This window comes from Penaeus chinensis, chromosome 26 (assembly GCF_019202785.1).
Source record: "Penaeus chinensis breed Huanghai No. 1 chromosome 26, ASM1920278v2, whole genome shotgun sequence".
NCBI lineage: Eukaryota > Metazoa > Arthropoda > Malacostraca > Decapoda > Penaeidae > Penaeus > Penaeus chinensis.
This window is the reverse complement of record NC_061844.1, coordinates 15,970,077-15,985,076: the sequence shown is the minus strand read 5'-3', so window position 1 is coordinate 15,985,076 and position 15,000 is coordinate 15,970,077. Positions and strand designations below refer to the sequence as shown.

At 38.3% G+C, this 15,000-nt stretch overlaps 1 protein-coding gene across 2 annotated transcripts in view; it reads left to right on the top strand.

Moving 5' to 3' along the window:
- LOC125039178 (attractin-like protein 1) overlaps positions 1-15,000 on the top strand; it is a 51,964-nt gene that overhangs the window by 6,624 nt on the left and 30,340 nt on the right. Inside the window, exons 2-3 of one of the 2 annotated variants that reach the window (XM_047632955.1) lie at positions 812-888; positions 1,332-1,456. The exons of the other annotated variant lie outside the window; for it this stretch is intronic. The gene's annotated coding sequence lies outside the window, so the exon portion shown is untranslated. The remainder of the gene's footprint in view (positions 1-811; positions 889-1,331; positions 1,457-15,000) is intronic. 2 annotated transcript variants of the gene reach the window in all.

Here is a 15,000-nt window from a genome sequence, read left to right as displayed (position 1 = left end):
AGACTTTGGCGCAGACGACACTCGAGATTAAAGGCGGACTCGAATGGTTCCTGAAGTATGGCGCTGAAGTTGTAACTCGTGTCCGTTATTATTTTTTTTATTTTTTTTATTTTTTTGTCTATCATTTCATGTCAAAGAAGGATGAATGAAATAAAAAAAACATGAACTTAATTCATGAATGGTCTTCCTTCTCAGTGGAACGGCATCTTAACATCACAGCGAGAAAAGGAAAATCGTTCTTGGTTTCACGAAAAGCAAACACTAAGCAGAACTTGTGTATGTGTGTGTTTGCGTATGTGCATATGTGTGTATGTGTGAATGTATGTCTATATAAGCATGTTTGCGTAAGTGCATGCGGTTGTGCGTGCGCAACTGCAAGCATAGTTTCCATTTCCCAGATTAATTAAAGAAATGAAATCTTTGTATCCAAAACAAACCATAGCTTTTCACTTTTCTTTCTTTCTTGCTGTTTTTTTTTTTTTTTTTTTTTTTTTTTTTCTCTGTATTTAAGTATCCGCACAGGGGAATTTTTCGTATCATGTCCAAGTAGATCTACTGTATTTTCATAATCATTGACATAGATATTTTTTAAAATGAAAACATTTCGCCCTGGTGCTTCTGTCTTGAGTCAAAATGATATCTTTTCTCAGAGCAAAAACCACTTTGCCGAAATATGCGTTGCTGTTTAAATTTCTAATGATGGTGTATCCAGTCTTTGTCCTTGATCTGCGAAACAGTATTTCCTTAATTATCACTCTCTCTCTCTGATGTATACCGGCATTAAATTCTTTTACCGCCTTCGATTCCACAGACATCACCATTCTCACGAACAGGAGAGAAAAGTAATGAGAAGAAACATGGCTATGAATATATATATACGATTATAAGGTATGTCGGTATTTTACTTGTTCATTATTTTTTGGGCATATAAAAAAAATATATATCATTATCATAATATGAAAGGTATTTGGCTGGAGGCTGGTGACTGTTGTGAAAAAAGAAAAGAAAAGAATGAGAAAAAAAATATATATATATATACATATGTGCATATATATATATTTACATATGACTAATATCAAGCGGACGGACGTATTTGATATTCATTGTCATTTTTATTACATTTTCTTGTTGATGTCTTGTTATTTCTTGGATGTTTATCGCCTTTCATTTTGTTCCGAATCTCCTTAAATGTAGATTACGAATCGAAATTTAAACTCACTTTAAATCTTCTTTAAATCTTCATAGACTGACCGTTGTACCCGTCCCTCCATCGATCTTTCTTACGAATCTTCCATGAATAATAAATACTATTTTTTTTCGTCGCGAGCAAGGAAAATATTTCTTGTCCTTTATGAGTCGGTCTCAACGGGCTCGGAGAAAATGAAGCGCACAGGACGCGTTGCTTCAGTTGGGTCAGCGACGTCAGAGGAGGCGCACAAACCCTCTGCAAGCACCGGTAAGTGTGGGAGGGGGATGTGCGTTTACTGGGGTGTTTTGGTTTTATGTGTACTGGTGTATGTGTGGGGGAGGTTGCAGTGCGGTTTTTTTTTTTTTTTTTTTTTTTTTTTTTTTTTTTTTGTGTGTGTGTGTGTGTGTTGTGTGTATGTGTGTGTGTGCAGGCGTTTGCATGTATTCTGTATTTTGGCAGTAGCGTTTCTGTGTTCTTATGTGTGTGTACAGATTTATATATATTTATGTGTGTGTGTGTATGTGTGTGTGTGTGTATGTGTGTGTATGTGTGTGTGTGTGTGTGTGTGTGTGTGTGTGTGTGTGTGCATGAGCGTGCGTGCACACAGATAAACACAAATACACACACACATATATGTATGTATTTATGTGTGTGTATGTGTAAGTTTGTGTTTGTGTGTATGTGTGTGTGTGAGTATAAGGTGTGATAATAATGTTTATAATAGTAATGATGATCAACGGTTATATGTATATGTATATACATACATACATACATACATAGAAACACATACACGCAGCGTTGATAATGGGAGAGGCGAACTTGCCACCTTTACAAAAATGCTATTCTTGAACTCCCGTTTTCAATGAAATCTAATCGCAGGAAATGATGTAGTTTGTTCGCCTGGCTCGGAGTCAAGGTTATGGCGAAAACCAAACCCATTCATCTCAAAAGTTGATTTGGGCGAGTTTGCTTCTCTTATTCTCAACGCCTCATATATATATATATATATATATATATATATATATATATATATATATAATTTACACGTACACATATATGTGTGCGGTTGTGTCTATATATATACATATATGTATATCATACACATATATTTGTGTGTGTGTAAGTACATACATATATATGTATATATATATATATATATATATATATATATATATACATAGGTATACTACCACTACCTCTAGCGCTTCGCCTTGTACATGCTCTACTGACGAACATGATCTCAGTCTTTTTCTTGTTCATTCAAAGTCCGACTTTCAGACTTTCTCTATTCAGATAGTTTATTAGTTTCATTTGCAGATTCACTAAAGAGAACAATACTTTCTGCAACAACGCATGGGCCTGTTTAGTTATTCCTCTCCTATTTTGATACCCTTTCCGTTCCATTCTAGCTTCTAGAATATTTCCTCAAGGCCAGCTCTAACACTTTTTTTAATTGGTATTTTACCGGCTTCTGTGTGGAGCTTGATGGTTGTTGTTCCATCTTCGTATATATCTTCCAATACTTTACAATATACTTCCTCTGCTCCCTGTCTTCCAATAGCTTCTAGTACTGCTGGTATTTGTGCAGTTGATGAATACCATACACAAGGTTTTCCAATATTCGTTTATTTTTCTTTTATTTGGGTGAGCGTGTGTATGTGGTCTGTTGTTGTTGCGGAATCCTGCCTGTTTTCTAGGCTGGTCAGAATCCAGACTGTCAGAGATGCGAGTTGTGTGTCTATTATAAAGGTCTATACTATTTCCCTCTTCACCTGGTGTTTTCCCTTTAAGCGCACTTTTCATTTCTTCTGTTGTGATGTAAGGTACGTCTTTACTTACCGCGTTCGCTTCTATCCATGGCTGTTCATTTGAAATGTATAGATCCCTGTAAAAGTCTTCCAGTACTCTGAAGATTTCATTCTTATTGCATGTCACTTCTACGTCGTTTCTTTATCGCATACGTTTGATTTCTTCCCCTTCCCTTTTAGCTGTTTTCATGATGGTACCTGTGATTACTGTTTCATTTATTAGTTCAGTATTGTATTTCCGTACATATCTCTTTATTATATTTATAGTCTTTGTTAGTTTAACAGATTTTAATTTGTCCCTCTTTGACGATACGTTCATGACCCTACGTTTTTGCATAAGCTGTTTAATTTCTACCGAGAGCATGTTGGAGCTTTGCTTGACGTTCTTACCACCTACTTCAAGTGCAGCTTCCTTTATTATGTCATTGAACTGTTTGTTGATTTGGTCAATGGTAAGATCTTCGTCGCTGAGGAGTGAATATCTGTTTTGGATGTTCAGGTTAAATTCTGTCACTTTGGTCTTCAACTTAGCTAAATTTGGTTCCGGTTTTGGTATAAGTTTATTCCTTTCCCTTCTACGGTCGCTGCCAACATTTACTTTATTAATAACTTCCACATTTTTTACTATATCGCGCTTACTGAAATTATGAAGTTAATTTCGTTTTTGATGTCAGATAGCGACTTCCATGTCATCTTCCGCTCTAGTCTTTTTTCGAAAAATGTATTCATGCTATTGAGTGATCGAGCCTCCGCAAAATCGATCAGCATTAGTCCCCTCTCATTTGTAGTGCCTATTCTGTGATTTCCCACCATGGTTTCACGGCTGCAGGTTGGAGTATAGACTTGAACAAAGTTTAAGTTGTACTTATTGTTTAGTTTTATTGCTTTATTGCTTTATTTTATTATCTTTCGCTTATACTATAGAATTCCACAATATTCTTTCAAAACGTTTGTGAACTAAGAAACCTACTCCTAATTCCTGCTTGCTACCCCGGGGTTTACCTCTCCAATAGAACGTGTCCATCATTTAGTATCTTCTGTTCTTCGCCTAGACTTCTAACTTCACAGTCCTACAATATCCCATTTAACCCAATGTCAGCGGATTTATTTACTGTCCCCTTTAGATTTTAGTGAGTTTTGTTACATACATATGGCTCCACGTGTGCTCAGCAGCAAGAAGTCTATCAGTTGGCCCTAGTGTCCGATCCTGATTTCCCCATTCCTTGAATTAGCGGGAAAATGCGTTTTTCTTTCCAGTACTACTAATATTGACATTGTTATATTTCTTATTGATATTATGATTATTAAATTGTTATTAAATATTGATATTAAAATCAATAAAATAATAGACATGAAGTTCTCAAAAAATGAAAGGAAAAGGGTAAACAGATGAGACAAATAAGACTAATAGCTGACTCCTTGGTGACTAAGCACCTGAAGAGCCATCTATATGTAAAGATAATAGATAAACTTATTACAGTGGGCAGACTCGTGTATGAACTTTTGATGAGGCAACACCTTGTTAAAACGCAGCAACAAAAAGTAACAAGTCTTGCGCCACAAGAGCCACGCTGGAGCCCGGGGCCTCTCCTCTTTCTTGGCATTATTGTTTCTGAGTTTCATAGAGTAATTGAAATAAAGTAAACCCTGTTATACCAGACCCTTTCGCACATTATAGTGCTTTGCCAGCACCTTCAGTGCTCTTGCTTTTTGCAGGTGGCATGAGGCAGTAGGCGTAGTCAGCACCCCACCTCAGACGCGCAGCTCTCTTCTACACCAGGGTAGCCCTTGTGGCTTTGACCCCTGGGTAGGGAGGCCCAGTAGTCTGGGGCGTCATTTGGGCGCACTTTTTCTTTGGTCCTGATTTCTTTTCATCTTAATGTGACTTTCCTGAGCCTACCGGAGTTCCTCATGAACGCCCGTATTCGCTTGGGGGGTGGGCATTGAATTACCGTCCTTCGCCTAGGCAAGTTCGGCGGTAAGGAAGTGTCCCACACATATCTTGATCCCTCTGTGGTACTGGAGACCGCAACCAGGCTTCCACTGGGGGGGGGGGGGGGGTAGAGGACGGAAAACTGCTTTACTCTCTTAGCTATTGCTGTTAGGTTGATAACAGTTAAGAGGTTTTTGTCCCTTCAGGACTACGTTTTTGAGCAGAGGGGTCGGATCTGGTCCAATACCCAGAATGAATGATTCCCAGGCTACCCCTTCTCCTCAAGGAGGAGGGGCGACTCATGACTACTCTTCGACTATGAACAACGGCACCTCCACTAATGACAAGACGAGACGACCAACTTTCAAAATCTCCACCCAGAATGCAAGGTTCGCGAATGTAAAATGCGTGAATGAAAATCAATCGCTTTTGAACATGAACCCCTTTATCATCAAAAAGGTCCTTGATGGTCAAGTGGACGGCAATTTTGATTTTGTAAAAAAAAAAAAATGCGAAATGGAAGCCTCCTTGTTAAAGTACAATATAACTCCCAGATTAAGGATTTACTTAAGCTGACGCAAATTCATGATCTTCGAGTTAGAGTAACTATTCCTATTGGCCCAAATACCTGTAAAGGAGTAATCTTTCACAGGGATTTGAGGACGATGGAAGAAAGTGAAATTCTCGAGAGCATGAGGGACAAAGACGTAGTGGACGTTCATTGTATGACCGAAAAGGACGGGAATGTGCGAACGAAAACTGGACTGTTTTTTTACTTTTGCTTTGAATAAAATCCCTGAATATGTCAATGTCGGTTATGAACGTGTTCAAGTAAGACCTTATGTCCAAAAAAACAATGCATTGTAATAGATGCCAAAAATTCGGACACACCTCATTAAGATGTATTGATAAAGACTGCCGGAAATGTGCTGAAGCCCATGACGTCTTAGATCTAAAGTAAATGACCTAAAATTATTAGCCTCGTCCTATGCTCCCGATATTATAGTTCTCCAAGAAACGCATTTAGCACACCTCGTCTCTGACGGGGTTGTATCGCTGAGGAACTACCATTTGTGTCAGAAGGATTGTGAGGGTAGAGTCGCCATGTACATTCACCAAAGCCTCCCTTTTACAGAAGTGACTATTGATTCTGCTTTGGAGTTTGTCGCATGCAAAGTAAAAATTAATGGCACTTATCTGGCTTTATGTTCCGTTTATTGTCCACCTGATAAAGTGATAATCTATGATGAGCTCTTTGCTCTACAGGAACGTCTGCAAACAAAATAAAGTAATTTTAGGTGATTTTAATGCTCATCATACGTTGAGTTGAGCAAGTAGTTAAGCTAGGGTTCGTAGAATAATAAGACAAGCAAAAAGAGACTCCTGGCGGAGCTTCGTCTCTACAATTAACAGCAATACAAAAACATCAGAGGTTTGGTCCACTATCAATAAAATCAATAAGAAAAAACATCTTTCAAAATTAACAACATCATTGACGAAGGTAACAATTTGGATTCACCTAGAGACATTGCTAATGCACTCGCCAGGCAGTTCTCTCATACAAGCAGCTCAGCAAACTACCATCCAGCATTCCTGCCCATCAAGTAACGGCTGAGCTGCAACCTATTCACTTTGCCACAGGAGATGACTTTGATTACAATAAAGATCTTACGATAGATGAGCTTGCCCGAGCCCTAGAAGCCTGTAGAGAAACATCCCCAGGCCCCGATGAGATTCGATATGAGATGATAAAGCATCTTAATCATGATGACATGATTAAGTTGCTAGAAGTGTAAAATGAAATTTGGAAAAGCCACACTTTTCCAAACTCATGGCACTTCGCCCACATCATTACCATATTGAAAGGAGGGGGTAATCCCAAATTTGCCATCTACCGCCCAATTGCGTTGACAAATTGCTGATGAAAGGTCATGGAACGAATTGTTAATAGTAGGCTATTGCATTTTTTAAATTCCAGTAATTTACTAGTTGACGAGCAGTGCGGCTTCTGAAAGGGACGCCAAACTCTCGATCAACTAGTAAAGCTGGACAGTCATATATAAGAGGCAATTGCCAAAAAATATTATTTGATTTCAGTATTTTTAGATATAGAAAAAGTCTACGACATGACATGGCGATATGGCCTACTCAGAAAACTTTATGCTTTTGGATTAAGTGGAAACTTGCCTTGTTTTATTTAAAAAATCATTTCTGACAGAACGTTTGCTGTCAGATTGTTTTCTGACAATGTCACTTTTTCGGATATTTTTGTCCAGGCAAACGGGGTCCCACAAGGAAGTGTCTTGTCACCAACATAATTTCTGTGTATGATAAATGACATCTAACCAGCTACTCCTCGGAATCTTAAATACTCACTGTACTACGGCATTCCAGCAATAATGCAGAATTCTCAGCAAATCGCATCCAATTGGCACTGGATATGATTCATAACTGGGGCCTCCAGTGGGGTTTTAAGTTTTCCACTAGAATGAGTATTGGGGTATTTTTTCATGAAGGAGGAAGCCGAACATCAGGCTAACTCAAGACAACCACCCAATACCTATTCAAAATTCTGCTAAATTTCTTGGTCTACTTTTTGATAGTAGACTTAATTGGAAAGAGAACATTGGTCAAGTAAAGAATAAATGTCAAAGAGCACTAAATTTATTAAAGTGCATTTCTGGTAATAAATGGGGAGCTGATAGACAGTCTGCTAATGGTATATAAAGCCCTGATTAGGTCTAAAGTAGATTATGGGTCAATCGTGTATGGTTCGGCATCGAAAACAAGTTTGAAAGGTTTGGATGCTGTGCAGAATGCTTGTTTGCGTCTGTGTGTTGGAGCCCTAAAATGTACTTGGATCGAGTGTCTTGAGTCAGGAGTACCTCCCCTCCGACTCAGACGCGGCCAGTTAGCACTGACCTATGCCGCAAAGGTGGCTCGGGACCCGAGCCACCCTAATGGCAATGGAGGCACTAGGCCCTTTGCCACGAGACTCCACGACCTCGTCGAGAAAGTCGGTATATATCTCATCGACACACATCGATACCCTGGTTCAATCAAACGTAGCGCCATGGGAAACCCCTATTTTTCTATCTTGGAAACCTGGCTTCCATCAGCCAAGGCCATGGCGCCGGAGGATGAGGTACGCCAGAGGTTCAGAGAGATCCTTATTAAACTTTTTTTTTCATATTTATATATATATACCGACGGCTCCAAGACAGATGAGTGTGTAGGTGCGGGTGTATGGTCGACTGAATGTGAACTAAAGTTTAGACTGCCGAATCATACATCGATTTTTCTTGCTGAACTTTTTGCCATTGATAAAGCCATTGATTTGCACTATCGACGACCCACGATATAATAGTTATTTTTTCCGATTCATTAAGTTCACCTAAAGCTATTAAATCTTTAGAAACCACTTAAAAATGAATTGCTGGGTAATATCATTCGTAAGTTACATGGTGCCAACAAATCAATCAAGCTAATACGAGTACCAGGTCACTCTGGTATCCATGGTAATGAACAGGCTGACAAATTAGCCGGGTCAACTGGCGATCTGGACACTACCATACTTTGTACAGATCTCAGGTGTTTTGTGTCTCTTATAAAAGCAAATTAGATTTATTATCATCTGGCTGGATAGAGCAGGAGTTTCTGAAGAAAATGAGAAGACTTCATTTGTCAAAATCCATTGATCCGTTCAAGCGATAGCTCAATTTGAATGTCCTAAATACCTGCCCTTTGTTTTAATTGAGAATGCATTAAAGACAGAGAAAACTCTGTGATCTCATTAAGACTTTAACCATTAACTCTGTTATTACTGAAGATAAATGGCTGAAATTTTCACCAGAGGTCAAGTGTGACATGGGAAATACGATGCAAGTCATACCGTCATAGTGGACCCGCAGTGACCTTGCTGAATGAAGATCAAAGGTCGAAGGTCTACACCAATACGACTCATTTCAGCAAAGACAAAGAAACTCTTAGAGTTCCAAGATATATAGATAACAATAAATGGTGAAAAAAGTTCATATGCTTCATTGGACATGTCTTTTAATGAATATTTACCGGTATACATATCAAAATTCCAGCCAATCAGAGGGAGACTGGCGGCCATATTGAATAAGCAGCCGATTATAATAATAATAAGCTAATATTATAATAATAATAATATTATATTAATAATAAGCATATTAATAATATTATATTAATAATATTGTATTAATAATAAGCAGCCGATTATAAAACAACAGCCCACGTGGTCATTTGTTTACTAACACGTGATGCGGGTCACGTGACCTCGATCGCCTTCTACCAGAGGAAATTTTATCGAAATCGCCAGATCAATATCGGCCAAAATCAAGGATACATAAAGGTTGATCTATATTTGTATCGCCAGGAATAGCATCTAGAGATGTTACTTAAATGATTTAGTGCTTTATTTTTATGCAGTAGCACATTTTAATCAGGATATTTGGGCGAAATAAAAAGGCATATTTCCAGCCATTCGATGTCCGCCATGATGGATTGCTGAAAACTACGGCATAGACATCGTGCCGTTCGCGGTTATAAAATCAACTTTATGCTGCACAGGATGTCATGAAAATGCACCAGAATATGGACAAATATATGTTTCAACATCCTACCTATCTTTCAACTTGATATCAAATGAAGATCACTGTTTTAGAATGGGGTCAAACACGGGCAAATTTTCAGATGCACAGTAACTTCGCGTAGAAACGGCGGAGACAAAAAAATATTGGTACGAGGTTGAAGCTGGGGAATTCCTCTACGTCATATCAGGAAATACCCATGATTTAGCGCCTCTGCGCCAATGGAAACACTTTATTTTGAAGCCCGCGCCTGGCACATTCCCTAACCTAGCGCACAGCTGCGATGGGAGAAGATGGAGCACACTGATCGTGGGGATTACCAAGTGCCTACTTCAAGTAGAAAAAATAAAACCAACAATCAAACTGTGGGACACAGCCCACAGGAAAATCAGAAGGGAGGAGGTGGTGTTGCCCCGCCTCAGGGTAAATGCCACCAAAATCACCCACCTCACTCCCTATATAGAAAAAAACTCCTCCACGATGCCCTCACTGTACCACCATCCTCACAATAAACCACCTCTTAACAATATGCCCAACCTACAATATCCATAGACAACCACTCATAAATTACTTAAGAATAAAAAACAGATTTTATAACATCAAATCTTCTAACTAATGATGAAAATATAATAAGTAAAGTAATCACTTTTCTAAGGGAGACAAAACTTTATGACCTTATTTAGATTGACAGAATAAATAGGATCCATTGGCTTAATAACCTTGGCCACATGCCGCTGGTTGATAGCCAAGAAATCCAAGAAAGAAAGAAAGCATGGTATTGTAGTCTCGCCACCCGCTGACATTGAGTTAATGAAAGGGAGTTTCTCAAATAATGCTAGTAAGTCGGATTCAGTTCTCATTGTTCTTAATTTTTATTTGCAAAGGTTCATCAACGTGGGGCGGCCTGTTTTTAACCGATTTTCAGCACCCTCTGCTCCGGATCGATCCTGATCGCCGCTGTAACCAGCGGCTTCTTCGCCTCCGGGTTATTCCCCACCTACTGGCTTAGGTGCATCTTGGTAGGAGGGGGGGTAGTTTAGCCGGGTTGCCACTGATAAGCCTCTCCAGTAGGGTTGGCCCTGTCTAAATTGGACTTAAGAGCAGCAACGTACGGGCCTGCTCACCACGACAGGGTATACTCCCGTGATTATGGGCTTGAGTATCAGAAGTGCATATATGTGGGTTTATATTTTGTACACTGATTTCATTTATGCATATGTACGCCGAGTGCAGACATAGTTGTTCACCCTAAGTAATACGCATATGTTAATTTTCGTGCAAATGCACAGGCAAGCATACACCTTTACATATGCTCCTATGCATACATCTACATTATACACAACTACATACATGTACATGCATACATATATATAGACATATGCGCACACCATTTGTGCATACATATGTGTATACGCACCCATACCTATACATACACATATAAGTATAGCCATACATATGCTTACACACACGTGTATGCGCACATACGTTTATGATTGGACATTAGTGTTCACCCACAAACATATGTAGACACCTGTACATGCACATATATGTACATACACATACATACACATACATACTCCTAAGCTAATAGGAGTATGCATGTGTATGAATTATATTCACACATACCCATATACACACATATACATATATATACATATACACATATACATACACACGTATACATATACACATATAAACGCATATATACACACCTACACATATGCATAAGTATATATACACATACCCGCACATATATATATACATACATATACATGCACAACATATGAATATATATACACACACGTATATATATACACATCTATAATGCTTCTCTTGCATACACACACATGAACACGTACACACATGTGAATATATAACACATACACACAGATATACACGTCTACGTATACAGTGCTTCTCTTGCATACACACACGTACACACAAACACGCATACACCTGCGCACTTCCGTGCATACTTACTCATACTCGTTCACAAATATTTGAACAGTGTCTGCCTGAGCGCACACATGCACTCCATTATAACAAGCCCTTGCTTTATAATGAGCATAAATTGCAGCCTTGCAGCAGAGGGGTCGAGGGATGGAAGCGGATGATGTGGGAGAGGAGGATTTAGGACGATGTCGGAATGTGAGGATGGGGTTTGGGAGTCAGGTGATTTTGTATCTGGCAGTTTTTCGGAGGTGTCGCATTTCTTAGCGGTTGCTAAGCCTACCGGCCAGCGCCCTCGGCCGACCGTGTTCACGGGTCGTGGGGTCAGCTTCTGGCACTCGGTTGAGGTGCCATCGCTTGAATTATGCTTTGTTAATGCATATTTTATCTGACGGATCTTCTGTCAAGTGGCTGATTATTTGTTGCTTTATGGTAACCGTGTTTAAACCTACCTGATTTTGTGATGTACTGTACTTACATACTGACGGTTTGGCAGTTCCTTAGCAAATCTACTTGAGGGAAAACTGTAATGCCCGCGTGATTTGGAATTGTTAATCTGAGTCATGTGGGTATGGGGGCAGGTGATGCTTGTCATTTTCTAACGATTTCGTAATTTGGTATTCTTTTCTTGTGAAGGGTTTTTATTATCTTTTTTTCGTTGTTTCTATCTATAGTGGCACTCTCGATGGGCATTATCATCTTATGAACTTATTTAGCATGGTAATGGAACCTAGTATTCCTAGTTGACGCTTTCGGGCACTCCTATTAACTTAACAGGTCCAGTCTGCATGGTCCAATATCGAATTTTATAGACTTGTGAGACGTTTGGATGAATTATTATTTCTATTTTGGTTGGAATATAAGAATCTTCCTCTCTTATGTAGCACTATCACGGAAGCCTTCCCACTCGTAATTTTTAGCACTTATCATCACTAACCTAGCCACGACACCTCTTTCTCATTGCCAGATATATATCATATGTGTGTGTGTGTGTGTGTGTGTGTGTGTGTGTGTGTGTGTGCATATATATATTCATACACGTGTATGGGAGTGTATGTTATAATAATTATTATAATAGTAATAATAATCAACGTTTTTTTCAGTTTCTTTATGACTATCATCAGATACATACATTAGCACGATCATTCCGTAAATTTGTACCAAAGTATTACGCTCTTCACATTTTTATCATTAACTTGTGGAGGAAATACTTTTGTAATTCTGTCCATTACAGGCAGGGTTTACCTTGTACCATATGGCTGTGTGAAACTGAAACTACATCATATATTCTACCAAGAGAAAGAAAGGGATTTAAGTTCGTAAATATATGATATATAGCGATAGACAGATATCGATTGATTGACTCATTGTTTGAGACTGACAGACTGGTGAACTAAAAGAGGAGCAGGTAAAAACAAACACAAAATCAGGATTGTTAGCATCTCCGGCTTTTCATTTTTTTCCGCAATGAGCTGATTGGCTACAGTTTTCGAATTGTGATCAGCTGTCATTATAATTAATTTTCTCTTTACTTGATTGAAGGAACAGAAAACGTACTGAAGAAGCAATGAAAGCCAGTGGGTAAGCCAGTAAAAATAGAATTGTTGATCCGTTAACCCAACCGCCCCGGATTTATGTTCTGTTCCCTGCATCTTTTGGTGAATTATGTTACATACAGATAGCTCCACATGTGCTCAGCCGGCAAGGAGTCTATCAGTAGGCCCTAGTTACCGATCTTGATTTTCCAATTCCTTGAATTGGCGGGAAAATGTGTTTTTCTTATTAATAACATTGCTATCGATACCGTTAATATTATTATCAATGATGTTATGGTTATTAAATTGTCAAAAAAATCTTTTAGACAATGAAATGATACAAAAGACCCTTTCCTAAAGTGAGGGAAGAGGGTAAACAGGTAAGATAGGTAGTTCTGATAACTGACTATTTGGTGATTAAGAACTTGTAGAGCCATCTATGTGTAAATACAATAAATAAACGTGTATTACATGGTCATGGCATGTATTCTTGCCACTTCAATATATTAAAAAAAAAAAAAATATGAATTCTCCAATTCCTTTATTTTGGTGTACAAAGCTCTTTATTTTGTAATCTGCAAAAATATTGACAGTAACGTCATGGTTGACCACGGATACGTCACTGTGTACCGAGAATGTTATTAAAATATCAATACATCCTTGTACTAACTGTAGGCCTATATGAGAACATTTTTTTTTTCCAAATTCAGAATAAATATATTTATATGCATAAACAAATTTAGACTTATACCCCAGGCTTTCTATCAATACAGAAGAGAGGACAATATGCTTAGGGCAATTTATCTTTCCGCGTCAATAGTCAAAAGATCCTCTTATCGATTGCAGAAGCAAACATGGGTCAAGTTGCCAAGCAATTATACTAGGTTATGTCTGTGACACGGTTATGAACCTTTTGTACTTCTCTGTCAAATTGTCTGTCGTCCACTGGATGTAATAAATTGATCGAATTAAAATGTATGGCAGCAAGGTACCCTGACATAAGGATAAAAATACAAATAAAAATAGTCAGGCACACACACACACACACACACACACACACACACACACACACACACACACACACAAGAACAGCACACAAATGCAACACACAAAGTGAGAGAGAGGGCAAGAGAGCAAGATAATACAAAAGCCATTGTCATATCTCTAGTTTTTTTTCTGCCCCATAACTCACGCTCTTTCTATATCTAAAATTTGGGTGAGGACATTCATATTAGTGTATTATTCCATCTTTTACGCACACATGCACACGCTACACGCAAACAAATATGTGTGTGTTTGCATGTATGTGTTATACCCACATGAGTATTTGGATGCCTGTGTGTGTGTATGTTCTTTCTATTTGAGTACTTGTATCCCTGTGTGTGTTTGTGCGTTATACCCATATTTGTATGGGTATAATATATACCCATGTGTGCACACACTCACGCACGCACACATACACACACACACTCATACACACATTCACACACACACACGCACACATACACATACACACACATACACACACGCACACATACACACACGCACACATACACACACACACACACACACACACACACATATATATATATATATATATATATATATATATATATGTGCACACACACGCACATATATAACGTGGATCTTCTCTAGAGGACTGGTGAGGAAAAACACACAGGCATATTTACTAACAAAACTAAACTTTAATTCCAAAGGTTAGTGTATTCCAGATGTTTTGGTTCAAAAGAGTATTTACATTTTCCAAATCTAGATTTGTCATGCTATATATTTTGTAGAATAATTGTTAGCTTACTGTTACTTGGTTGCAGGAACAAATGTGTTTTGTGGGCTACGTAATTAGTGTATACAATAGATATATATACCTATGTGACTACATATGTAGATGTGTATATATATTCATATGTATACATGTGTGTATAAATATGTATATTCATGATCATTTAAA